The sequence below is a fragment of the Mandrillus leucophaeus genome, unplaced genomic scaffold (genome assembly GCF_000951045.1).
Source record: "Mandrillus leucophaeus isolate KB7577 unplaced genomic scaffold, Mleu.le_1.0 Scaffold931, whole genome shotgun sequence".
NCBI classification, from domain to species: Eukaryota; Metazoa; Chordata; class Mammalia; order Primates; family Cercopithecidae; genus Mandrillus; species Mandrillus leucophaeus.
The window spans coordinates 774,051-801,065 of record NW_012110153.1 but is presented as its reverse complement, the minus strand read 5'-3'; the positions used below and the strand labels follow the sequence as shown (position 1 = coordinate 801,065).

At 39.5% G+C, this 27,015-nt stretch overlaps 1 pseudogene; it reads left to right on the top strand.

Moving 5' to 3' along the window:
- The first annotated feature begins 3,086 nt into the window (after positions 1–3,086).
- Positions 3,087–17,851, top strand: LOC105532120 (annotated as a pseudogene).
- The last annotated feature ends 9,164 nt before the right edge of the window (positions 17,852–27,015 follow it).

Genomic DNA, 27,015 nt, shown 5'->3' with positions numbered 1-27,015 from the left:
GCTCCTTCTGACTTCTTTTTGTTTCAAAATCTTAACAAATCTTTAAATTGCACATATTTTTCTTCAGTTCATAATGTAAAAAAGACTGCATTGACCTGATTAAAACCCTCAGTTCCTTAGGGATGAACCAAATGGCTGGTATCATTGCTTACAAAGTATCTTGAACTTGATGAAGCTTATGTTAAGAAGTTTATATTTTTTACTTTTACCTTTTAGTTCAATTTTTCCATGAATTTTTGAAGTCCCCTCATACATCATCAGGGAATTGCAAATTAAAACAACAATAAGATGCCACTACACACCTGAAAGAATAGCCAAAATCTAGAACACTGACCACACCAAATGCTGTAGAGGATGTGAAGCATAAGGAACTCCCATTCACTGTTAGTGGAAATGCAAAATGATACAGTCACTTTGGAAGACAGTTTGCAATTTCCTACAAACCTAAACATAGAATTGTTATGCTATCTAGCAATTATATTCCTAGGTATTTAACCAAATGAGTGGAAATTCATGATAACACAAAAACCTGCAAATGAATGTTCATAACAGCTTTATTAATATTGGCCAAAACTTGGAAGCAACCAAGATGTCCCTCAATAGGTGCACAGATAAACATTTTATGGCCCATGCATAAAATGAAACATTATTCATCAATAAAAGGAAATGAGGTATAAAGCCATGAAGAGACATGGGAGAAATTTAAATTCATATTGCTAAATGAGAGAAGCCAGTTTGTTAGTTTATTTTATGAATCAGGGTATGGTTTATTTTGGTGAACATTCCATGTGTACTTGCAAAAACTGTGAATTCTATCACTTTTGGTTATAGTGTTCTATAAGTGTCCATTAGGACAAGTTTATTCTAGTGTTGTTCAGATCTATCCTTATTAACTTTTTAGCTAATTTATTTAGCTAAAATTAATTTTTAGCTAATTTTTTATTAATTATTAAGAGTAAAGCATTGAAATCCCAAATATAATTGTGGATTTGTCAATTTCCCCTTGCAGTTCTGTCAATTTTAACTTCCGGTATTGTTGTCTTTATCAGAGGGCAATTCGCCAAGCAGTGCCCTCTTTCTCTCTGATAATATTCCTTCTTCTGAAGTCCACTTTTGTTTATATTAATATTATCATAACAACGTTTTTTGACTAGCATTTGCACAATATATTATCCCTTTCTTTTTATTTACAGTGAGTTACTGGTAGAAAGCATATATTTGGGTCTCTAGGAAGAATTGAATACTTTAATATCTTGTGACTATATAAGATTTCTATTTTTTCTTGAGTAGGTTTTGATAATTTATATTTTGCTAGGAATTTGTCTATTTCCTCTAAACTTTCAAATCCTATTGGCATAAATTGTTAACACTGTCCCTTAATCTTTTTAATCTTTATGGTGTTTTTCAATATGTTCCCCCTTTTCTTTCATAATATTATTTCTATATACTTTTCTTTTTGTCTTGATGTATCTGCCAAATGTTTGTCTATTTTATTACAAAACTAAAATAATCAAAACAATCTGATACTGGCATAAAGATAAACATTTAGACCAATACAATAGAATTAAGACTGCAGAAATAAACTCATACATATATCTTCAATTGAGTTTCTCCAAGGGTGTTAGGACCATATACCATCAGAAAATAATATTTTTCAACAAATCACTTTGGGTCAATTGCACAGACACATGCAAAACAATGAAGCTGAACTCCTAGCACACACCATATTGAAAATTAACTTCAGCTGATTACAGACCTGAATACAAGAGCTAAAACTAAAAATTATAGAAGAAAAAATAAGAGTAACTCTTCATGATCTTTAATTTAACAATGAATTCTCAATAATGATACCAAAACACAAGCAATAAAAAATAAAGTAAAAAGACAAAAGACAACCCACAAAATGGTAGAAAATATGTGCAAATTACATATCTAATAAGGATCTGTTATCCAGATTATAACTCTTACAACCTAACAACAAAAAGACAATAACTCATTTGGAAACTGCCAAAGACTTGAATAGACATTTCTTTAAAGAAGATATACTAATGGCCAAGAAGCACATGAAAAGATGTTCAATATGACTAACCATTTAGGGAAATGCAAAATAAAATCACAATGAGATACCACTTTACACCTACTAGGATGGCTATAATCAAAAAGAAAAACAGAAAATAATAAAGGGTTCTCAGGATGTGGAGAAATTTGTAACTTCATACATTGCTAGTAGGAATATACAATGGCACAGCCACCAGGGAGAACAGTTGGGAAGTTCCTCAAAAAGTTGAACAGAATTACAATATGACCCAGCAATTCCATTCCTGGATATATACTAAAGAAAAATAAAAACTTGTGTCCACTAAAACCTTGTACACAAATATTCACAGCAATATTATTCATAATAGCTAAAATAAGTAGAAACAACCAATGGATAAATGGATAAACAAAATATGGTATAAATTAAATATTTTTCTCCATGAAAATGAATGAAGGTTGGGCGTGGTGGCTCACACCTGTAATCCCAGCACTTTGGGAGGCTGAGGGCGGATCACCTGAGGTCAGGAGTTTGAGACCAGCCTGGCCAACATGGTGAAACTCTGTCTCTACTAAAAATACAAAAAAATTAGCCAGACATGGTGCCGGGCACCTGTAATCCTGGCTACTTGGGAAGCCAAGGCAGAAGAATCACTTGAACCCAGGAAGCAGAGGTTGCAGTGAGCTGAGACTACACCACTGCATTCCAGCCTGGGCAACAAGAATGGAACTCCATCTCAAAAAAAAAAAAAAAAAAAAAAAAAAAGTCCTGATACATGCTGTAAGAATTACCCTACAAAACATCCTAAGTGAAAGAAACCCATGATAAAAGGCATCTATTGTATTATTCCATTTACATGAATTATCCAGAACAGGGGAATCCATAGAAACAGAATACAAATCAGTGGTTGACAGGGATGGGGGAAAGTAGGGGTGACTGCTTAATGAATGCAGGATTTATTTTGGGGGCGATAGCAATGTTCTGGAACTAGGTAGTGGTAATGCCTGCACAACATTATGAATTTTCTGTTGGTAGGACAGCCGTAGAGGCCATGGGTCGTGGCAATCTTCTCACGTCAGTCAGCCGAGGCATCATCATCCTGTCCTTAATGGCCTTAGCAGGTCCAGGGGCTATGTGGTTTCCAATCCACGTGCAGGTGACAGTGTTGCGGGCATAGGGCCAGGGGCCAAAAATCAAGGACTTGAAGGTACAAGCAACGTGTACTCGTTGATTCAGGTGGGTAAGTAGAAGTATGCCACCTCAGTGTCAGAGGAGGAGGCCACCTTTGAGCTGCTGCTGCTACTGTACTTGGGCTTCGCCGAGGTGTACCTGCAGAAGCTGCACCCAGACTAGGGGAGCAGGAAGATGCAGTGGTATATCTTGAAATCCAAACCAGGAGAGAAGGATAAAGAGGAGAAATTGAGGTTGACATCCAGTTTATGAGAAACAACATGACTGCCAGCATGTTTTGCCTTTTCATCAAAGACAAGCCTCGGAATCCATTTGGAAAACTTAAAGACAAGATCAAGGGGAATAATACAGAGAGTGCATCAGATGCTGCCTCCACCATTCCTGATCCATGATTGCCCTGCCGACTTCAAAGCTAAAGTGCTGCTTCAACTGGGAGACTTTCAGTCCCGGTGGGACAATGACAACAATGAGAGGGACTCCTCTTCAGCTTCAGATGTCATGTCTCACAAGACAATAGCAGGTACATATCTTAAGCAGCTAAACGAAATCAACATCACCCTTCCCCAAATGGAAGGACTTTCCTTTCTTGGGGGTCTTCGGTCTACGAATGAAGTCCTTTCCCACTCTAATGTCTGTATCAATGGGAACCATGTTTAACTGGAGCAGTCAGAAGCCAAGGGTGAGAACAAATATAGCAGTCCTTCTTCCTACCTGAAGCCCCAGGGCTTCAGGAAGAAGCGTTTGTTCTTATCTACCAAAAACCTGGCTGCTCAGTCTTGAAAGTAACCTGGGGAAGGAAGTGGGATGTCTCATGACAGGTGGCTCTTTGAGTCTTCCACCAAGAACTCTCTGAAGTCCATGTCTCTACCATCCTACTGACCACTGTTCTGTGGAGACATTAGAGAAAACAGGGCTCCAGCAAACTTGGAAGCTGCAAAAGAAACCAAAGAGAGCAAGAAGCAGAATAACGTCTTCTTTGCTTTCTCGGGTGACGGGGAAGAAGGATATGGCTAAGAACAGTGAAGGTGAAAACCCTCTTACCATCCTGGGGAAGAAGGAAGGCATGCTTACGGAGGTCAAGCCAGGTAGGATGATTCAGGGCCTGTTGAAGACCTTACGAGAAGACTGGAGAAAGATACTGCAGCTATTGTCTCCAGAAGGGGTAACTCTCTGAACCCCTTTGAAGATGCGCAGATCACAGAACCAAAAGCTGACCAAGAATCCAAGTCTGAACAGAATCACCAATTCTGTGATGGCTCCAAAAACCAGAGCAGTCAAACCTTGACTTCATCCTGAAGTCAGTGAACACAATGGCCACCAAGATCGCTATCTCTAGCTTGGGAACTGTCACCATCATCAGGGAGAACTTGATCAACAAGACCATGATGAAGAAAAACAACCCCTTGGATTCTGCTTTTGCGTATGCACAGCTAACCCAGAATGAGCTGATCCAGCTGCTCCTCAAACAGAAGAAAACAATAATAAGCAAGAAGGATTTCCAGGATCCTAAGCTGGAAGACTACACTGACAACTTGCCAATCAGTCATGGAAGAAACCCCCACGCTCCACATCCAGGCTCATGTTAGCAAAAAAAGCAGGAAAGATGTAAATCACCAGAATAAAACATGGGCATGTTTCCGTGAGTTTGTTTCCACCTGTTCTTGAGGTTAAGGACTCGCTATGCCTCATAACCAGCTAGCAGGTTCCGAATCATCATCTCCCTCACATGTTATCTGGCAAGAGTCAATTTTACCAATTGAAGCCAGGTTAATAATTACAGTGAATCTTTTACTATGGGTCCCCAAGACTTTATTTTTAAATGCCACTTTGCCTTTAACTAGATTGTAAATATTTTATGGCCACCAGAGACGTGATCGTAAGTTCTGATCCTGAGCCAGAGATTCAGATGGCACAGGAGGTATTAATGTGTTTCAACACTGGGGTTTTCTTTCACGTTGAGATTTTTTTTTAATATATATCCTCCAGCTATTAAAGCTTGCCTGAGAAAGCTTTAAATAAGAAAAGGACAATAGGCCGGGCGCGGTGGCTCAAGCCTGTAATCCCAGCACTTTGGGAGGCCGAGACAGGTGGATCACGAGGTCAGGAGATCGAGACCATCCTGGCTAACACAGTGAAACCCCCTCTCTACTAAAAAATACAAAAAAAACTAGCCGGGCGAGGTGGTGGGCGCCTGTAGTCCCAGCTACTCGGGAGGCTGAGGCAGGAGAATAGCATGAACCCGGAAGGCGGAGCTTGCAGTGAGCTGAGATCCGGCCACTGCAGTCCAGCCTGGGCGACAGAGCGAGACTCCGTCTCAAAAAAAAAAAAAAAAAAAAAAAAAAAAAAAAGACCATGCAATTGCTGCTGTTACATACATGTACTTTCTCATGAGTAGCACAGGTGTGGCTTTTGGCTGCAGATGCTAAATTTTTGATACCATGTAAATGTACCCAGCTTCTCAGACTTGGGTCCTGTTTTTAATTTTTTTTTATGGGAGCCAAAATGTTTAGAGAAAGCCTCTGGGTGTGCCTTTCAGATTTTGAACAAGCTGCCTTGTCTAAACATCAACTTCTACTACTCTCTAGCCTTAAAATGTGCTCTATTTAGATCCACAGGGCCCTTCTACTGGAGATATGAAAAATAGAATACAGAAATTAAGAGAATCACTTTTTACTCAATTAGAGGAAGTTGGTCAAAGCCTTCCTCTTGCGACAGCAGGTTTCCTGCTGGCCACCTGTTCAGTGCCTTGATAGGGGATTGGGTGATGAAAGCACTCATGAGAACAGTTCACTCAGGTATGGAATGTCAGAATTCCTTTGGCCATTTTCTCCTGAGTCTTTGCTAGATCCCCTGGTTTCTTTCGCAGCACTTCCTGGATGGAGGACAGGGTCCACGAACTTCTCAAGACATTGAGTCTTGAGACACAAGAAACCACAGACTTCGACCCTGAAGGGCCTATGTCCATATGTCTGTCCTTTGAATACTTCCTGTTCCTGCCTAAAAGGAAAGCCAAATTGTTTCTAGGATACTGGGGAAGTTGTAGTGAGGGGCTTAATGCAGTTAATAGAATCTAAAGCCAGTAGAAAACCAAAATGCCTCAGTCTCAAATATAAAAAAATGTTTCTTTTTTATTTTCCATAATGAATAGACTCACAGGCATTTTACCCCCTTGTTATAAAATTGTGAAGAGAAAGAAGATGACACATTTTTGGACTGCTGTATTTTGTGTATTTATTTTTGAGACAGAGTCTTGCTCTCCTCGCCCAGGCTGGAGTGCAGTGGCACGATCACAGCTCACTGTAGCTTTGGCCTGCCGGGCTCAGGCGATCCTCCTACCTCAGCCCTTCAGGTACCTGGAACCACAGGTATATGCCACCATGCCCAGCTTTTTAAATTTATTTTTGTAGAGATGGGGGTCTCCCTATTTTGCTCAGGCTGGTCTTGAACTCCTGGGTTCAAGCAGTCCTCTCACCTCGGCTTCCCAAAATGCTGAGATTATAGGCATGAGCCACCACATGCAGCCAATTGCTATGTTTTTAAAACTAGATTTATAGACATATTTTTTAAAAACTAGGGCACTTTTCCCCTTAACTAAAAAGCACTAGTTCAGTTCTTCAGGTAATTTCATTGGAACTCACCTAAGATTGGAATTGGAATGTTTCCGTGTTGCTCATTTTTTCTACAGGTTATGATAGAATCTCGTTAAATCTTGACATCTCTCCCAGGGGAAGAATATCACAGGCCAGTGGTGTGAATGGGTTATGAGATGATAGCATTAACTAAATCAGTAATCTGTTTTACGTATGTTCTTGTTATATTTCGGTTAAGAGGCAAGATGATTGGCAGCAGAATTCTTCAGGATTTTGTTTGCTGTGGTATGGATTATATTGGAGCACCTTAATCTGAAGGATGAAACTGTAACTTGATTTATCTAATTAGCTTTTAATTACCTATAGCTATTTTACTTTATTCTCTCCTATAGTTTTGGGGACCACTGTAAACTTCTCAGATGACTTGCATTTATTTACACACTTGAAAACTGTATATTCACTTGAACTCTAACAATGTACATGTATATGTATATATTTGCTCCACATTATGTTTTTTACTTTATATAAATGTACTTTTATTGTGATAACCCAAGTGCACCATGGGAGTCATGTGTACTCTTAATGGTTGGAGAGCTGGTATGGAAAACTGGTATGGAAACCTGCATTTTTCATTAGGGTGGTTGGCTTGGAGATATCTGCTGCTAGAACCTGGGGTGCGTGACTCAGTGTGAGAGGAACATCTGGGTGGAAGAGTGAATTCCTGTGCTCTGAAATGCCACTTGGGAACTCTGGAGAATGAAGAACAATTGACTTCAAGGTGTCTGGCTTCTGCGACTGCTGGAAAAAAATTCAGTTTATAGCATTCCCGCATTTCCCAAAGTAGATAACCTGGAGGTTATTCAATGAATAACTGTCCCTGAGGACTCCATTTTGGGGGAGGGATTATCTAGGAGACGCTTTACCCTGCTCTGAACAATCAGCAGAATTTGGTGAATTGGAGCACAGGAGAATCCTACAAATGGAGTATGTCTCAGGGCATACATCAGCTATACAAGAGAGCTGGGACTTGCCTCTAGGTTCTGCAGGCACTCACCTGATGGGCCCTGGGGGAGAGGGGGAGGGGTGGTCTGGAGGAGCCGGAACAACTCTTGGCCTGGCCTCTCTGCTTCCAGAAAGAGTATTCAGGACTTGAGGGAAGCATCAGATTAAATACCAGTGAACAGTTCGAGGTCAACTTTCTGAAGTGTCAATCCTTTTCCCAGTTGTGTCATATACTCTTATTCCTTCCTTGCACTTTGGCAGATGTCCTGCCCTCCTCTTTCATTCCAGTGTGTTAACCTCATCAAAGCAGCAAAGTGGAAGAGAAAACAAGTCTGCCCTTTGCCATACTGAACAGCTATGGACCCTGAGAGGTGGTACACAGGCCTGTAAGAATGAGATACAAGTGTGTGCTTTCCAGCTTTGCTAACAGTGGGAGTTCAAAGGGGCAGAGAGGGAGGAAAGTCCATGACACTCAGCCACATAGTGTAGGGAGGCAATTTAATATTAAGTGATGCACCATCTGCCCTCCCTAGGTTCCTTCTCCCAATCAACCTTTTTTCTTTTTTCTAGAATGACTAATTATCCCTCAAGAACAATTAATTATCCAATTGCCTTAGGTGGAGAACTTAACTCCTAAAAGCCACACCAACCAACCTCAACTCTGGTTTTTCCATATCTACTGTGTGAGCTACTTAACTGACTCCTCCTCCCTCCAACTGAAGGATCACCCAGTGTTTTTTGGATTATAGAATTACTATTTCCTGCTTTGTTATTCTGGGAATTTTTTATTTCTTTTCTTTGTTTTTATTTGTGTGTGTTTTCTTCATTTTTTCTTTTTGGAGACAAGGTCTGCCTCTGTCACCCAGGCTGGAGTGCAGTGGTGCAATCATGGCTCAATACAGCCTCAATCTCCCAGGCTCAAACAATCTACCCACCTCAGCCACCCCAATAGCTGGAGCCTTGCTATGTTAGCCAGGCTGGTCTTGAACTCCTGAGCTCAAGCAATCCTTCTGCCTCAGCCTCCCAAAGTGCTGGGATTATGGGTGTGAGTCACCGCACCTGGCCAGGTTTTAAGAAGTAACCTGGGCGCAGTGCAGTGGCTTGCTCCCGTAGACCCAACACTTCGGGAGGCCTAGGTGGGTGGATCTCTTGAGCCCAGGAGTTTGAGACCAGCTTGGGCAACATGGCAAAACCCTGTCTCTACAAAAAGTAAAAAATTAGCCAGGCAAGGTAGTGCATACCTGTAGTCCCAACTACTCAGGAGGATCACTTGAGCCAAGGAAGTTAAGGTTGCAGTGGGCCATGATCACACCACTGCACTGCACTCCCATCCAGCTTGGGTGACAGAGTGAGAAAAAGGAAAAAAAAAAAAAAAAGGAAAAAGGGGAAAGAACCTACAACCTCACAGGTTTTTTCTGGTTGTTGTTGTTGTTTTTGAGACAGAGTCTCACTCTATCGCCCAGACGAGAGTGCAGTGCTGCGATCTTGGCTCACTGCTACCTCCACCACCCGAGTTCAAGGGATTCTCCTGCCTCAGTCTCCCAAGTAGCTGGGATTACAGGCATGCACCACCACACCTGGCTAGTTGTCGTAATTTTTTGTGAAGATGGGGATTCACCATGTTGACCAGGCTGCCCAGGTTTTGTTTTTAAGAAGTAACCTGAAATTTCCTACAACACTGAATAAGGTGGTACTACTTACCCCCCACCCCCACACAAAAACCAAACAACAACAACAAAAAACATAAATTTTCTATGGGAATGAATATACCTTAATAAAGAAAATCAAGCAATACAATGGGCTATAATGACAGACTAAGAAAAACACATGATTATTTTAATGGATACAGAAAAAGTATTTAACAAAATTGAATTACCAACTCATGATCTTAAAACAATTCTGAGCAATCTAGTAATCGTAGGAAATTTTCTTAAACTGATAAAGAATATCTACAAAAAACCTATAGCTAACATCATACTTAATGAAATACTGAACGCTTCCCCCCAGCCACACTAACATCAGGGATTTGGCAATGTGTGCTCCAAACACTCCCCTTTAACTTCTTACTGCAAGTCTTAGCCAATGCAGTATTTCAAGAAGACATAAAAGGCAAGCAGATTGGAAAGGAAGAAATTAAACTATCAATATTCACATGTAAATAGTAAACTATACAGACACCACTGTATATAGAAAATGCCAAGAAATATGCATAAAAGTTCCTACAATTAATGAGTTTAGCAAAGTTGCAGGATACAAGATCAACATACCAAAAGTGACTTTCAGATGCATATACACCTATTTGCTGTTCACATCAGTGTGTTCTCTCTATAAAAGATGAAGCTATTAATATTCCCACTCTGCCCTTCCTACTCACTTCCTCTTCTGTCCCCATACAGTGTCGACTACATTTTTACCTTTATATTATCAAGGTAAAAATTGTTACCTTTACCTTTACACTTACATTGTCCCAACTGTCAACACTTTTAATCACTGTGTTGTCCAGATGCAGTTTATTAAATTGAAAAACAATAAATGCCATTACATTTTTTAAAAATGATTTTATTTCTATATACTAGTAATGAATGTTTGAAAATTTAAAAACCACTACCATTTACAACAGTAGAAAATGTATAAAATATTTGGTATAAATATAAAATATATCCAGGATCAGTATGCTGAAAGTGGAAAAAAAAATCAAGACCAAAATAAATATACAGCTATATCATGTTTGTGGCCTAAAGACAAAATATTGTGAGGATGTAAATTTTCTTCAAATTCATCTATAGATCTAATTCAATCTCAATAGATATACTAGCAGAATTTTTTATAGAAAGCAACAATTCTGAAATTTATGGAAAAGCAAAGTAGTAATCAACACGATTTTTGAGATGAAGTTGTACACACTATCTAATTTTAAGACTTCCTATAAAGTAATTAGGAAAATGTAGTATTTGTGAATGGATAACAATGGAACAGAATAGGCAGCCCAGATTTAGACCCAAACAAATATAATCAATTGATTTTTTGACAAAAGTGCAAAAGCAATGCAATAAAAAAGAAACAATCTTTTCAACAAATGGTACTAGAACAATTAGATAGCCATATTTTAAAAATTGAACCTTGACCCATAGCTAAACTTTATACAAACCTTTATTCAAAAAGGATAATAGATAGAAATGTAAAACTTAAAACTATAAAATTTCTGGATGAAAATATGATATAATCTTCATGACACTGGGTTAGACAAGTGTTCTTACACTGCACATCAAAAGTAAAAAATTGATAAAGTGAATCGTATCAAAATTAAAATTTTTGCTCTAAAAAAGGCAGTGTTCAAAGAATGAAAAGACAAGTCACAGACTAGGAAAATATATTTCCAAATAATGTATCTGACAAAGGACTTGTATCAATATATTAAAAAAATATAAAAACAGTAAGAAAAGGAACAATCCAATAAAAAGAGGAGCAAAAGATCTGAACAGACACTTTGCAAGAATATACCACTTTAACTGTAAGATCATCATAAGGTTTGAGGTGATATCCTGATTTGATCATTATACAATGTACACATGTACTGAAACATCACATTGTATCCCATAAACAATTATGTGTCAATTATAAACAAATAAAAGATAATACCATATATTATTAGGGAATTACAAATTCTAACAACGATTAAAATTTAAATGAATATATATATACACACATATATATGTATAATACAAAATTACTAAATACTGGTAAAGATACAAAGCTACTGGAACTCTCACATATTTGTAATTGGAATGCAAAATGCTAGGGAAACTTTAGAAAACAGTCTGGCACTCATTCCCACTCCAAAGCATTTACCCTATAAAAATGAGCATTTATGTCATACAAAACTTATACCTGAAAGTTTATAGCAAATTTATTCATATTCACCAAAACTAGAAACATCTTACAAATTCATCAGTTAGTGAATGGATAATAAAACTGTGGTACATCCACACAATGAAGTACTACTCAGTGATAAAAAGGAGTGAAAGAAGCCAGACCAAAAGGGCTACGTATTGCATGATTCCACTTATATGACTTCTGGAAAAGGCAAAACCATAGAGATGAAGAACAAATTGATCATTTCCAGAGATTGAGTATGGGGCAAAGGGTTGAATACAAAAAGAGCCACCAAGAGAAATTATTAAAGTGACAGAACTTCTGTGTATGGTACTAGTGTAGAAGATACATGACTGTGCATTTGTCAAAACCCATAGAACCATACACTAAAAAAATGAATTTTACTGTGTGTAAATTACAAATACAAATTTTAAAGAAATAAAGGTATATTTTTACCTATTAAATTAGCAGAGATTTACAAAAATAGAAAGGCGATGTTTTGATGAATGTATGGAGGGATATTCACATTTATACACTACTGGTGGGAATGTAATTTGCACAACTGTATTGAGGAAAACTCAACACCACCTGTCAGATGCTCTACTAAATGCTCTCATCATCCAAACCAAATAATTTTAATTCTGGAACCTTATTCTAAAGAAATAATTACAGATGTGCATAAAGGTTAATGTACAATGATGTTCTTCATTACATTTAAATTTTATAAGCAAACTTGATAATAATCAAAATGTCCAATAACATGATATCATCTAAATAAACTTTGTTAAATCCATAAGATATTCTGTAGCACTTAATATTGTATTTTTCAAAGAATGATAACATGGAAATACACTTGTGAATTTTCAAATGAAAAAATTAAATAAAATGGTATATACAATATGATGTCAATTTTGTTATAAAACTGTGTTATATACATAATTTTTTAAAAGACTGAAAGGACATACACCTGAATATTACAAATTATTGTTTTCTGGCTTATAAAATTATACATATTATTTAGTTTTTAATTCATACTTTGCACTTTATTTTTTAACAATGATCACCTGTTACTTTTATCATGAAGGAAAACATTTTTTTTTTACTTTTAAAAAACAAGCCCAGCCCAATCTAGCCAAGCCCATGATCTTTTCAGTTGCTATCTTCACTCAAAATGCCACACTGTTGTCCACTGGGTGCTTATTGTCCTCTTGCTCCTTTAGGTACTGCACTCACTGGTGATAAACATCTGCCAAAATGAGAGTGCAGGTGGCAGCATCCCTCCAAGCACATTAAATCTTTCAGTTAAACTGGCCTAGTAAGCCATAGGCTGATACTGGGATCAATCTCCATGACCTATAGAGGGAACCAATGTTTTGAAAAGCTATAATGCCCACCTTATGTAATTGGGAGTTTCCCCTCTTCTAAATCTCTTCTATGAAATAGTATTTTGCAACCCTTCTCCAAAGCAACTCTAGATATTCCATCATGCCCTGGGGAATGACAAATAGTAGGTCCAAGGATAGACTTTCCATTGTACTATTTCCTGATGCCAGATGTGGTGTCTGGGGATGCCTGGAGCCATTCTGTCCACTGTCCCTGTCTCATCTCACCTACCCAGTTTTTTAAGCTGGCTATTTAGTACTACTTGTACTATCTCCTGTGTACTTGATCCCTTTAGGGGGAGTGACAGACCCCTTGTCACAGAATCAAAGAATTCCTCTAAGTTACAAATCTTGTTTTGGGTTGTTTCTAAATTGGGTCAAGAGAAACCACCACAAGGGCAGCTTGACATGAGAATAGTGGCTGGCAATGACTCTCACAGTAGCAACAGAGGTATTGCAGTGCAACACCTTCTCTCTAATCCACATTAAAAAGGTATGGATTTATGAAGTAAGTCTCACTGCCTGCTTCAAAGGATTACTTCAAATCCACTGAAGTAACAGATTTATGGCATCTCTCATTTTCTCCCTTCCTTCCCTCCCTCCATTCCTAAGGGCAGTAAGTTCACTCCTATCTTCATTTACAAACATCAGAGATCTCAGGTTTGCCTCATTCATGTAAGCTTCTAAGTCCAATCTCCACTAAATTATGTCAAGCATTTGTAACTCCATTGTGGAATTTCATAGCCTCCTTCTCTTTCCTCTCTATTTTTAAAATCTTTAAAAATACTTATTTCAGTAATTTTGGGGGTACAAGTGGTTTTTGGTTGCAAGGATGAATTGTATAGTGGTGAAGTCTGAGATTTTAGTGTACCCATGGTACTGGTATAAAAGTAGACACATAGACCAATGGAACAGAATAGAGAACCCAGAAATACAGCCAACTACTTATAACCAACTGATCGTTAACAAAGCATACAAAAATATAAACTGGGGAAACGACATCCTACTTAATAAATGGTGCTGGGAAAAGTAGATAGCCCACATGTAGAAGAATGAAACTGAATCCATCTCTCTTACCTTACATAAAAATCAACTCAAGATAGAATAATGACTTAAATCTGAGACCTGAAATCATAACATTTCTACAGTATAACCATGAAAAACTTTTCTGGACATTGGCCTAGGCAAATAATTCACGACTAAGACCCCAAAAGCAAATGCATCTGCCTCTCTTTTTATATCCAAGGGCAACATGAATGTAACTCGCAACACTCTCTAAGGTTTCATTCACTCATTCACAATAAAACTTCCAGATGGGGGCTTGTTGGAGACAAATGTCTTAGGATGACAGAAAGCAAAAAAGACGTACTGAAACTCATCAAGGTGGGGAAAGAAACGGAAGAAGGTCAGTGAGAGCAAGAAATTCCCTAGGATGACTCCAGAAAAGAAAAATGAGGCAAGAGCCAGGATAAGGTGACAGAAGGTGTGAGCAAAGGTCTCCTGAGGATTCATTAGGAATGTATTTGATTCAGGCACGGTGGCTAACGCCTGTAATCCCAGCACTTTGAGAGGCCAAGGCAGGCAGATCACTTGAGGTCAGAAGTTCGAGACCAGCCTGGCCAACATGGTGAAACCCCATCTCTACTAAAAATACAAAAATTAGCTGGGTGTGGTGGCATGTGCTTGTAGTCCCAGCTATTCGAAAGGCTGAGGCAGTAGAATCGCTTTAACTCAGGAGGCAGAGGTTGCAGTGAGCCAAGATGCCAAGATGGCGCAACTTGGGGCCCAAGTTGCGCCAGCTTGGGCGACAGAGCACTCCAGTTTGGGCGACAGAGAAAGACTCCATCTCCCCCCTGAAAAAAGGAAGGTATTTGAAATGCACAAGAATTTCCACTTTCCCTATACACTATCCTGCCCATCCTCAAGAGAGACAAAAACTAACCAGGACTCCTGATACTGTTTTTGTTCATATCTGTATATCCTAAAACAAGGACATGTCTGATGACCAAATCAAAAGGGGGACCTGGGATGGGGAAAGCCCTCCTACTGGTATTTAATGACCAGTTGAGACATCAGGCACAAATCCTGGAGCTGGAGTTCGCAGAGTTGCTGGCCTTGGCTACATCTCCAATGGCTGACATGAGATCAGGTAAGGCATGGGCATCAGAGTAATCAATTTGAGTATTTTTCAACTCCCGCCATAACTATGACAAATTCAACCTCAACCTTAGCATTCATACCTCTCTGGGTCTTAAGTGATGGGAAGAAAGTGCAAATGAAAGAGGGTGACTCCCAAAGGCATATACGTGGGAAAGAAAAGTGCCAGTGGAAGGAGAAAGTTATGGCATTTGTTTGATCTCATCAGTGACATGTCTTACTTATAAGGCTTAAGGAAAAAGTAAACAAATATAAGCACAAGGATTGGGGTTACTTTCAAATCAGCTGACTACTCTCCTTCTATGAAACTGGGTCATTTATTGCTGAAATCCAAACCCATCTCTGGTGGCCTATATTCCAGCAATGGGGGGTCCACAACATTACTGAAGGCCTAACAGAGCAAGTACTCTATCATGTTTCAAGAATTTTTTTTTCCGTAAACATGGGGAGCTGTATGGAAAGTAACTGTTTATATATACATATCCGTGAGTATAATAACTTCTGAAATGCGACAAGAGAGAAGAGAAATCTAAGCATGCATTTGAAAATAGCAACCTGTGGTCTGGAGAGGATCTTAATAGTGATCCCTTTGTTGAATGATGCTTTGTGAAGCTGAGATGAAGAGAGGTTGTAGTAGTCCCCTGCTACTTCTTTCCTTTTCTTCTCCCTCACATGAAGTCTTCTACCAGCTCCTCCTGAGGAATAAATATAAAGCAGCCTCTACAAGAGGGGATGGGTTGTCTGAGGGCCTGATCACTTTAACACAGTGGTTCTTAAACTTCTTTTGGAATATTGAGTCATTTGGAGAATATAAAAGACATGAATCCTCTCCCCAGTAAAATGTACTCAAAAGAAAAATGTCTGCATGCCATGTCAGAGGTTTTATAGACTTTTTTCTCCTAAGCTTTACCTTCCAAATCCTTCAGGCCATCTCTGTGCCTCAATTGCAGCTGTCTTCCATAATAGCACAGGGAAATTCTACAATACGGACCACTAAACTGGATGTATTCTGACCGCACAATGGCTTTTACAAAGTAGTTGTTACTCACCTATTGATGTGAACTTTCTTTTGTCTACCCTTTATCCTAAAAAGCTGAATTCACAGGATTGTGTCTTGCTCTGGTTAATCAATGTGTGTATTATGACTGGCTTTTTGTTGTTGTTGTTGCTTTTTAAGAGCAGCACTAGCTCACTTTTCAACTCAGAGGCTCTGAAGCCAAAGTACATTATGGAACATGGCCAACAAATGCTTGTAACATGTAACTAACTTAGGTCAAGATCAAGGAAAAATTTTGATCCTAAATAAATCTTTTTATGCTACTTCAAGCTGACTAGCCTGCAGCCCTTTGAAAGAGTTAGGAGACGGCCACAAGATTCCAGCAGTGCTAAGGGCTAACAGCTCCCCTAGCTGTTCTCACCAGGAATTGTTGCTCATTCTTGCACTCCTGAAGTGTGACAGACCCAAAAAAGGTGAATAGATAGTATATAGCGAGGTATCAGGCATACAGCAAATACTCAATAAAAGAAGGAATCACCTGGATCTCTTCTAAGGCTCATCTACTATCCCACTACAGCCTTTCTTCTCTAGTATTTGCACAGTTATCATATGCCAACCTCCAAGTCATTCCTCAGTCACTGAAGCCTTTTGTACCTGGCCCAGTGTTCATTCTAAGCCTAGCTTCTACTGTAATCCTGGGTTACAATAATAGTCATGTAAATTATCATCTGACATCCTAGCTTCACAGGTATCTTAACCACTCCCATTTTGAAATCTAACACTCCAAAGTATACTCTGATTACAGGTCCTATAACTCCAGTTTTCCAATTATTCAGCACTCACCTTGTTCACATTAAAGCCTCTTTCTGGCCCAGACTGAGGCCACTCCTGTTCTTACTTCCTTCCATGTCCAGGTTGGATTTTTTTTTTTTTTTGAAACTAAGTCTTGCTCTGTTACCCAGGCTGGAGTACAGTGGATGGGATCTTGGCTCACTGCAACCTACGCCTCCTGGGTTCAAGCGATTCTCCTGTCTCAGCCTCCCGAGTAGCTGGGATTACAGGCATGTGCCACCATGCCTAGCTAATTTTTGCATATTTAGTAGAGACAGGGTTTCACCATGTTGGTCAGGCTGGTCTCGAACTCCTGACCTCAGGTGATCTGCCCACCTTGGCCTTCCAAAGTGCTGGGATTACAGGCGTGGGCCACCACGCCTGGCCTTAGTTTGGATTCTTAAATCCATTTCTGTGTAACTCCTCTCTTGCTAGCTGTCCACCCCTCAATCAATCAAGGCAACCAAATACTGCTTAAGTGTATTTAAGTGACAATGCCCCAAAACCACTTCATATTTTCCTGAGCTTCTAACCCAGTTTCAAACTCGTTTCTTACTTTGATATACCATAAGCTCTCCTGTTAATGGTCTCACTCCAGCGTTTTGGCCTGAATATTCCTTAAAGACTCTGGTTCATATTTAGTCTTTCTGTTCTAGCAGCTTTTGTCTCCATATTCCTGTTCCTGGTCAGCTTCCTCTCCATCATCCACCTCTACAATTACAAATCTTCACCAACCTTGCCAAGTCCTCTTCCTTACTCCTATCCCTATCTCTGTGCTCCAGCAAAAAGGTAGTTCCACTTACCTAAGGCTAACCCTCCACCTGCACGTGTTCTAGAGCCATAGATTTCACCCTTCCAGCTTCACCTGCATCATCTTTCAAGATCATCTTCCATCCATTATCATCTTTCTCTTTCTCACATCTACAGTGATGCCCTTCTCAATTCCTTCTGCCCCATGGTCTGCAAACACACTCAATTTTTTTCTCATGTTAAATGATTCACTGTAAGGCCCTGGATAAGTGGTTTTAACTTGTATTCTGGTTGTTATATCTACAACCAGAAAAGCTTCTCACAAAATAATGATTAAGTACAACAAATAAGATAAAGAAAATATGAACCTGGTGAGAGGTGAACAGGAGAGTGGAGGCTTACCTGTCAGTGCAGGTAAGGGGATAGCTGGGGTAAGGTTGAAAGGGGAAAACTTTAATTATCAGCCACAGGAGCAAACCTCAGACTATGAGGATGAGGTTTCTGTTCAGACAATGAGCACTCTGGTCCAACCCAGGGAGCAACTAGCAGCAATTACAGTAGCAGCAGCAGCTATGTAACATCAGCAAGTAGCTAAGACTAAAATGCAGGCATAGAAATGAAGTATTTCATAGAAAACAGAATAGCAAATATGACATATGAGGCACTTGTGCTGCTACCCCCCCTTCTCCCACCCTCAGCAGACTTCACTAAATAGTTATAAATGTCTTTCACACTGAGATAAGACCTGGTTTCAGAATCTTTTTATAAAACAATCAGGGCAGGCATTATCAATCAATTAGAAATGGTACTTGAGATGAAGTGTATTTGCTATCATTGCACTACACAGAAAAGTCCTCAACAAAAGAATTAGAAGACAGGAATAAGCTTCAGGAGTAAGCATTCTGAAGAGAGCTTGGACGTTGTTGGCAACTGGCGGGGACAAGCTGAGCCCATGGAGATCACAGAGCAGGCGCCCAATTAATGTCTGTTGATGATTCATTTTTTCATTCAACAAACATTTAATGAGGCCTACAATGTGCACCGGATTAGGCACTGCGAATACAAAGATGAGTAAGGCACTGTCCTTGCCCTTAAGGAATTTAAGGTCTGGTAGACGACAGCCATAGACACGGACAATGATAATACAACCTGCTAAGTGCTAGGACACTTAGCAGGTTGTATTATATCCATCCGAGTAGGATTTCTTCAGAGGAGCACCATTCCAGGTTGCTGCTGGATCCATGAAGTCCTCCCAGGCACCAGGATCTGCTGTTGTTTTTGTCACAGTTGGGCGTCCCAAGATCTAACAATAATAGCTGTAATTAATGTATAGAGTGCCTATGACAAACACTTTACAAATATCTTCATGGAAACTCTGAAAATTAATAGTTACATTAGAGGAAGAAACTGAAGGTCAATGAGTTTAAGTCACACAGCCAGCAAGCAGTTGAATCAGGTTTCAAATCCAGTTTTGACAAAGTCTAATGCATTTTTGTTTTCAGGATAACCTTTATGCAGATGTAGTACAACAACTTTTCAACAGCTTTCTATTTGGAACTAAGAGTAAAGGGAATAGATTAGTGACTAGTGCATGGAGTGATTAATCTGGTTTCCCACTCTACCTGGCAGAGAAATAAAAGGTGAAATAACCTCACACTTACATACCATTGAAAACCTTGAAGTCAGTTACTGTTTTACTTTCTCAACCCTAACATCATCACTGATCATTCAAAATATAAGTACCTCTAGTCAAATCTCTTCTTTTAATACTTGTCATAGTCAACACCATTATTAGCAACAACAGTTGATACAGCATTTAGCATATTTCAGGCCTGTTCTAAGCAATGTACATAATTAGTCCCTTTAAGTACTTTTTACCCCCATCATTGAAAATAATATTATTCCTATTTTACGTAAGAGAAAACACAGTCCTAGGGAAGTGAAGAATCACACTCAAGACCACATTGGTAAGTTTGACAGCAGATTTGAGCCCAGGCTACATAGTCCCAAGACCCAAACTCTCACTTTACATAGCTCTGCTGCACTGCTCAGGGCCTCCTTTCCCAACTCCTGATGGCAAGTTATACAAGGCCCCCTGAAAAACCCAGTCCTACTCACATAAAATCTCCTCTGGTCTAACCATATGACCAGAATCTAACCATTCTCGTCATAGAAAGCCATTCTTTAAACCCCAAATATCAATACTCGGAGCCTTAATTGGAAAATTTCCCAAAGAACATTGAGTTTACCATATACCTTTGAAAAAAGAGAAAATAAACACTGGATATGTTTAGGTTTTTAATTATTGAATTTTTTTTTTTTTACTTGCAGATATAGCCATAAATGTTTTAAGATCCATAAGCAAACTAAAGCAATTATGCCAATAATGACTAAGGCCACTGCTTCCTCAATTGAGTCTTTGATATAAAAGCCTTCACTTTTGGTTAATTACAAAAACAAAAACAAAAAAAAACTTTGGGAGGTATGTGTCAGTGAGAGTAGGCCTGCTACTGATGAGAAGGACCAGCAACTTAGCAACACCATAAAATGTCTGCTGCAATTCAGGTGTCTAGGTGTCTCCCTGAGAACCAACATTTCATATACAGCTGTTCCCAGAAAACAATCTTGCACAACCTGTACAGTCAAGTTATGATCTAAAAGGAGTTAATTGCAACATTCATACAAAGAATATGACAGTATTTTTCATAAAGGTCTTTTTCTATAAGTTTTTCTATAACTTTTCCTATAAGTTCTATTATATCTATAGTCATGTGCTGCCTAACAATGTTTAGGTCAATGATGAACCTCATATATGACAGTTGTCCCACAAAATTGTATCATATTTTTACTGTACCTTTTCTATGTTTATATATATTTAGGTACACAAATACTTACCATTCTGTTATAATTGCCTACAGTATTCAGTACAGTCATATGCTGTACAGGTTTGTAGCCTAGGAGCAATAGGCTATGCCATATAGCCTAGGTGTGTAATAGGCTATACCATTTAGAGAGGTTTGTGTTAATATACTCTATGATGTTCACAGGACAAAATCACCTAAAAATACATTTCTCAGAACATATCCCCATTGCTAAGCAATGCATGACTAAATTTGTACAACTTCCTAAGAGATTATCCCCTCTTCGCCACTCCCACTCCTTTTAGCCCTACGTCATTTCTCATCTTAGCCACTGTAGTATCCTTCTAACTCATCTCCCTGTCCAGATTTGAAAACATTCCTGAACACACCCCACACTACTGCCAGTGATCATCTAAAAGCACCCCTTTCTGAAAACACTTAGAATGAAATCCAAATCCCATGGCATGCCATATAAAGTCCTATTCCTGACCTACATATTCAACCTAATTTAGAGAACTATTTGTAGTTCCCCAAACTCATCATACTACTTCCAATGTCCATGCTTTTGCTCGGAAAGCCTTTCTCTGTTTTTCACCTAGTCAAAAGGCGACTTTACTTCTTTAAAGACTCAACTCACATACCAGGTGCTCTGAGCTCTATCATCTCCAGACTCTGTAAAATGATTTCTCTTTGAACCCCAGAGTATCTTGTACATACCTCCATTGTAGAGTATACCATACTGTTATAATTCTATGTGTACACAGATGTTGATCTCTCTCACTAGACTGAGAACTCCTTGAGGACGGGGACGGTGTATAATTCATCTCCATATCCCCATTACCCAGCACAGTGCCTGGCAGCTCAGATGACATTAGAGAGGAGAGATGCTGAATATGCAGGAGAATAAAGCAATGTTCTTGAGTAGTGGTACAACACAAATATGCTGAATGAATTGAAGCTATAGAAAAACATTTTGGCTCAATATTGTAAAGAGGTCTCAAAAGAAGGGACAAGCTAACTCAAGGAGGAGTCCCCAGTTACCAAGTAAACTTACTCACAAGTTAAAAGACCATTTGTTGGGTATGTTATCCAGGGACTTCAACTGGGGTTAGTTTAAAATAATCTATTTGGGATAGGAGATTTTTAAGGTCCTCCCATCCTGGAGCTTCTAAATCTATGATCTGTGCCATAGTCAAGAGAGCCATCATTCTGAGAGTCTATGTCACAGAGTGAATGGTAACTCCCACAGTTGTGGACAAAGGCTAAAAGCAGATCACAAACTCATAACTCATTTGGTTGGGTATGGTGGTCGACACCTGTAATCCCAGTACTTTGGGTGGCTGAGGTGGGCAGATCACTTGAGCCCAGGAGTTTAAGACCAGCCTGGACAACATGGCAAAACCCCATCTCTATGAAAAATACAAAAATTAGCCAGGCATGATGACATGTACCTGTAGTCCCAGCTACCCAGGAGGCGGAGGTGGAAGGATCATCTGAGCACAGGGAGGTGGAGGTTGTAGTGAGCTGGGATTGTACCACAGCACTCCAGCCTGAGCAACAGAGTGAGACCTTGTCTTAAAACGATACAAAAACAAACAAAAAACCCCTCATCCTCTGTTGGCCCTGTTCCCAATTGACTCTTGAACCTGGCGCAGGAAGTGTTTTCAAGGCCAACAAGAAGGACCTCATGACCCTAACTATATCCTCTACAAGCTGCTACCTAATGTTTTAAATTCCCCCTTAAAACCTTTGGTGCCTTTCATTCATGTTTGCTAAAATGCCACTTAATCTAATATGTTGAGCTAGTATCAATTAACTTCACACTACATAGTAGATACAAGGAACACACCATCCGTTCCCATACCCTGTGAGATCTAATCCAACCCTCTTCCCTTAACACAAATCTAAGAACACCCACCAAATGTCCAGATTTTTAACTCTGGTACTCAGTTTCTTGAAGTGCAAAATACAGAAGTTGTATTGAATAATTCCCCACAACCTTTCTTCTCATGATATTCTAAAGAGCTTCTGAGCCTGTTTTCCACCTATAAATTAGATACATTGGTGAATCTGTTCTTATTCCTAACCAAACTGTTACAAGGGTCAAATAAAACCATGTTTGTAAAAGGCTTCTAGAAACAATAAAGTACAAAAATAAAATAATTAACTAAAAATAAAAATAAAAAGGTTGGGCTTGGTGGCTCACCCCTATAATCCCAGGACTTTGGGAGGCTTAGGTGGAATGACTGTTTGAGCCCAGGAGTTCAAGACCAACCTGGCCAACACAGACAGATGAAAGACAGAAAGAAAGACAGAAAGACAGAAAGACAGAAAGACAGAAAGACAGAAAGAAAGAAAGAAAGAAAGAAAGAAAGAAAGAAAGAAAGAAAGAAAGAAAGAAAGAAAGAAAGAAAGACAGAAAGACAGAAAGAAAGAAAGAAAGAAAGAAAGAAAGAAAGAAAGAAAGAAAGAAAGAAAGAGGAAAGGAAAGAAAGAGGAAAGGGAAGAAGGGAAGGGAAGGGAAGGGAAGGGAAGGAAAGGGGGAGGAAGGGAAGGGAAGGGAAGGGGGAGGAAGGGAGGGAGGAAGGGAGGGAGGAAAGAAGAAAGGAAGAAAGAACGAACTGCTATGCAAATTTAGGAGAATTAAGCTATGTGTTGGAGAGTGTGGCCTGCTTAGAAAACCCACTCTACCTCTCTAACATGCCTCAGAGGGTTGGTGTGATGATTAAATGGGAACATGTAAAGCAGCACACTCATTTGCCAATCGAGACCTTCACAAAATCTCAGGAATAAAAGTGACCTTCAAAAGTGCATGTAATCCAACTCATTCCACCCCAAGGAGATTCTGAAGTTCAATTCCCAGTGTTCATACAAGCCTCTAAGTGTCACTTCCAAGAATCATCTTTGGAGAGTCCGTAAAACTGCTTCTCTATTAATTAGAACTGCCTTCAAAAGCAGCAAAAGACAACTGTCCCTGACCCAATAAGAGATCTGAAAACAGACAGAAGACAACAAAGCAAAGACAAATTCTTCTTTTTGGAGTTCTCTTACAATATAAACAGCTCTACTGCCTATGATGCTTCTCATAACATCTACATTCATCTCTCTCTCCATATCTTGGATGTTCTCCTCCAGCTTCCTCTCAAAGAGTTGCTCTTAGAATTAAAAGAAAACTACCAAATGAGACAGAATTCTTACCTTCTTTGGTTCCAAATACTTTTTTTTTCTTTTTTCTTTTCTTTTTTTTTTTTTTTTTTGTGAAATGGAGTCTCACTCTGTCACCCAGGCTGGAGTGGCACGATCTTGGCCCACTGCAATCTCCGCCTCCCAGGTTGCAGCCTCCCGAGTAGCTGGGATTACAGGTGGCACTACCATGCCCAGCTAATTTTTGTATTTTTAGTAGCGACGGGGTTTTGCCATGTTGGCCAGGCTGGTCTCAAACTCCTGACCTCAAGTGATTCACCCACCTCAGCCTCCAACTGCTGGGATTACAACAGGCCAGCTGGCCCCAAATACCTACCTACGTACGTACCTGCCTAATTTCCTTCCTGCTTTCTCTTCTTTTTTCTTTTTGACAGAATCTCTCTCTGTCTCCCAGGCTGGAGTGCTGTGGCATAATCTCAGCTCACCACAACCTCCACCTCCCGGGTTCAAGCGATTCTCTTGCCTCAGTCTCCTGAGTAGCTGGGATTACAGGCACGCACCACCCCAACTGGCTAATTTTTGTATTTTTGGTAGAGACAGTGTTTCACCATGTTGGCCAGGCTGGTCTCAAACCCCTGACCTCAAGTGATCCGCTTGCCTCAGCCTCCCAAGGTGCTAGGATTGCAGGCTGAGCCACTGCGCCTGGGCCCAAATACTTTTCCAGTAAGAACATCACCAGTTACACTGAAGGCTTTGGAAGTCTTCAACTGGTACAAATCCTAAAAAGAATGAGCACCAAGTCTACAGGAGCTTTCAGGATGGAGAAAGTCCTTCCAAGTGGGAAAGGAGGTCAAAGGGATGCTGCCATTACTGAAAACAAATGCTTTACTATGTCATTTTCCTAATACCAGCTCTCACCTCTGGACTTAACTAAACCACGAATACAGAACATGATAAATAATGTGGGCTGCTAGGAACATTTGGAAGAAATGATAAGATCAAACACAAAACACATTTTGAATGATATTCCCTACTGATTGGCCCTAGTCTATGCAGATGACATCTATGCTTTTCCCACCAGAACTGCAGTTCCAAAGACATCTTTTTTTTCCAGAAAATGGGAGAGATTAAAAGTAGTAAGTAGAATATACATACACAGATACTGAAGACCTGAATAAAAGGAGAAAAATATTACATTAATGTATGGGAAGATTGTAAAAATGACAGCTCTCCCAAAATTAATCTACAAATTGAATGCCATTCCAATTTAAATTCCAATGGTATTTGTGAACACTTGACAAGCTGTTTCTATAGTTCACATGAAATAACTACATGATAATGAGATAAAATTTTGGAAAAAAGAAGAATGAGGGATGTGCCCTGCAACATAAGGTTGTTATTAAAAACTAGGCATGTAGGAAATGACAGCACCCACATTGTCTCATTACAATGAAATAAAAACATGATTTTTTTGAGGAAAAAGAAAGCCAGAAATCCTCAACATGAAGCATCACACTAAATAACTATTGAGTCAAAGAATAAATATTAGTTATAATCAAGCATATTTAGCAAACAACAAAACAAGAATATTACTTAGGAAATTCAGCCAATACTATCATAAGTTCTCTCACTATAAAATAATGAAAAAGAATTACTCTTAGTAAACATAACAAACATAATGAGAGGAGAGAAAAGGGGCAGAAAAAATATGTGAATGAATAATGGTTCCCAAATCCCAAATTTGATTTAACAAATCAAATTTATTAATCAAAATATTAATCAATATGTGCAAGAAGACCAACAAATGCCAGAAAGAATAAACTGGCAGGCTGAGGTGGGCAGATTACTTGAGTCCAAGAGTTTAAGACCAGCCTGTGGCCAGGCACGGTGACTCATGCCTGTAATCCCAGAACTTTGGGAGGCCGAGGCAGGTGGATCACGAAGTCAGAAGATGGAGACCATCCCGGCTAACATGGTGAAACCCTGTCTCTACTAAAAATACAGAAAAACTAGCCGGGCGTGGTGGCGGGTACCTGTGGTCCCAGGTACTCAGGAGGCTGAGGCAGGAGAATGGCGTGAACCCGGGAGGTAGAGCTTGCAGTGAGCCGAGATCGCGCCACTGCACTCAAGCCTGGGCGACAGAGCGAGACTCTGTCTCAAAAAAAAAAAAAGACCAGCCTGGGCAACATGGCAAAACCTGTCTATACCAAAAAAAACCCCAAAAATTAGCTGGGTGTGGTGGCATACACCGATAGTCCCAGCTACTTGGGAGGCTGATGTGGGAGGATTGCTTGAGCCTGGAAAGTGGACGATGCAGTGAGTTACAATTGTGCCACTGCACTCCAGCCTGGGCAACAGAGCCAAACCCTGTCTTAAAAATAAACTCAAAGACATTAAAATTTACACATAGTAGTAAAATTATCAAAGCCAGACGTCAGAAAGAGGATCTTGAAAGCAGCAAGAGAAAACAAACAACTCATCACAATTTAACTGATTTTCAATAAGATAATCAGCTGACTTCTTATCATAAATCAGAGACCAGAAAACAATGGGAAATATTTTCTTTTTCTCTTTTTTTTTTTTGGAGATGGAGTCTCACTCAGCTGCCCAGGCTGGAGTGCAGTGGCACTATCTTGGCTCACCACAACCATCATCTCCTGGGTTCAAGCAATTCTCCCATCTCAGCCTCTCAAGTAGCTGGGATTACAGGCACCCACCATCATGCCTGACTAATTTTTGTATTTTAGTAGAAACAGGGTTTCACCATATTGGCCAGGCTGGTCTTGAACTCCTGACCTCAGGTGATCCGCCTGCCTTGGCCTCCCAAAGTGCTAGGATTACAGGCGTGAGTCACCGTGCCCGGCCAACAATGGGAAATACTTTCAAACTGCTAAAGTAAAAAGAATATCAACAGCAAATTCTGTATCTAGCAAAATTATCCTTCACAAACAGCAAATTCTGTATGTAGCAAAATTATCCTTCACAAACAAAAGAGAAATTATGGCATTCACAGATTCACAAAAATTAACAGAATTCAATGCTAGCAGACTTGCCCTACAAGCAATACTAAAGGGAGTGATTCCGAGAGAAATGAATGAATACTAGACAGTAACTCAAATGCATGAAAAATAAACAGCACCACCAAAGGTAAACAAATAATTATAAAGAACAGAATAGATCTATTTGTATAACACTTTTCTTC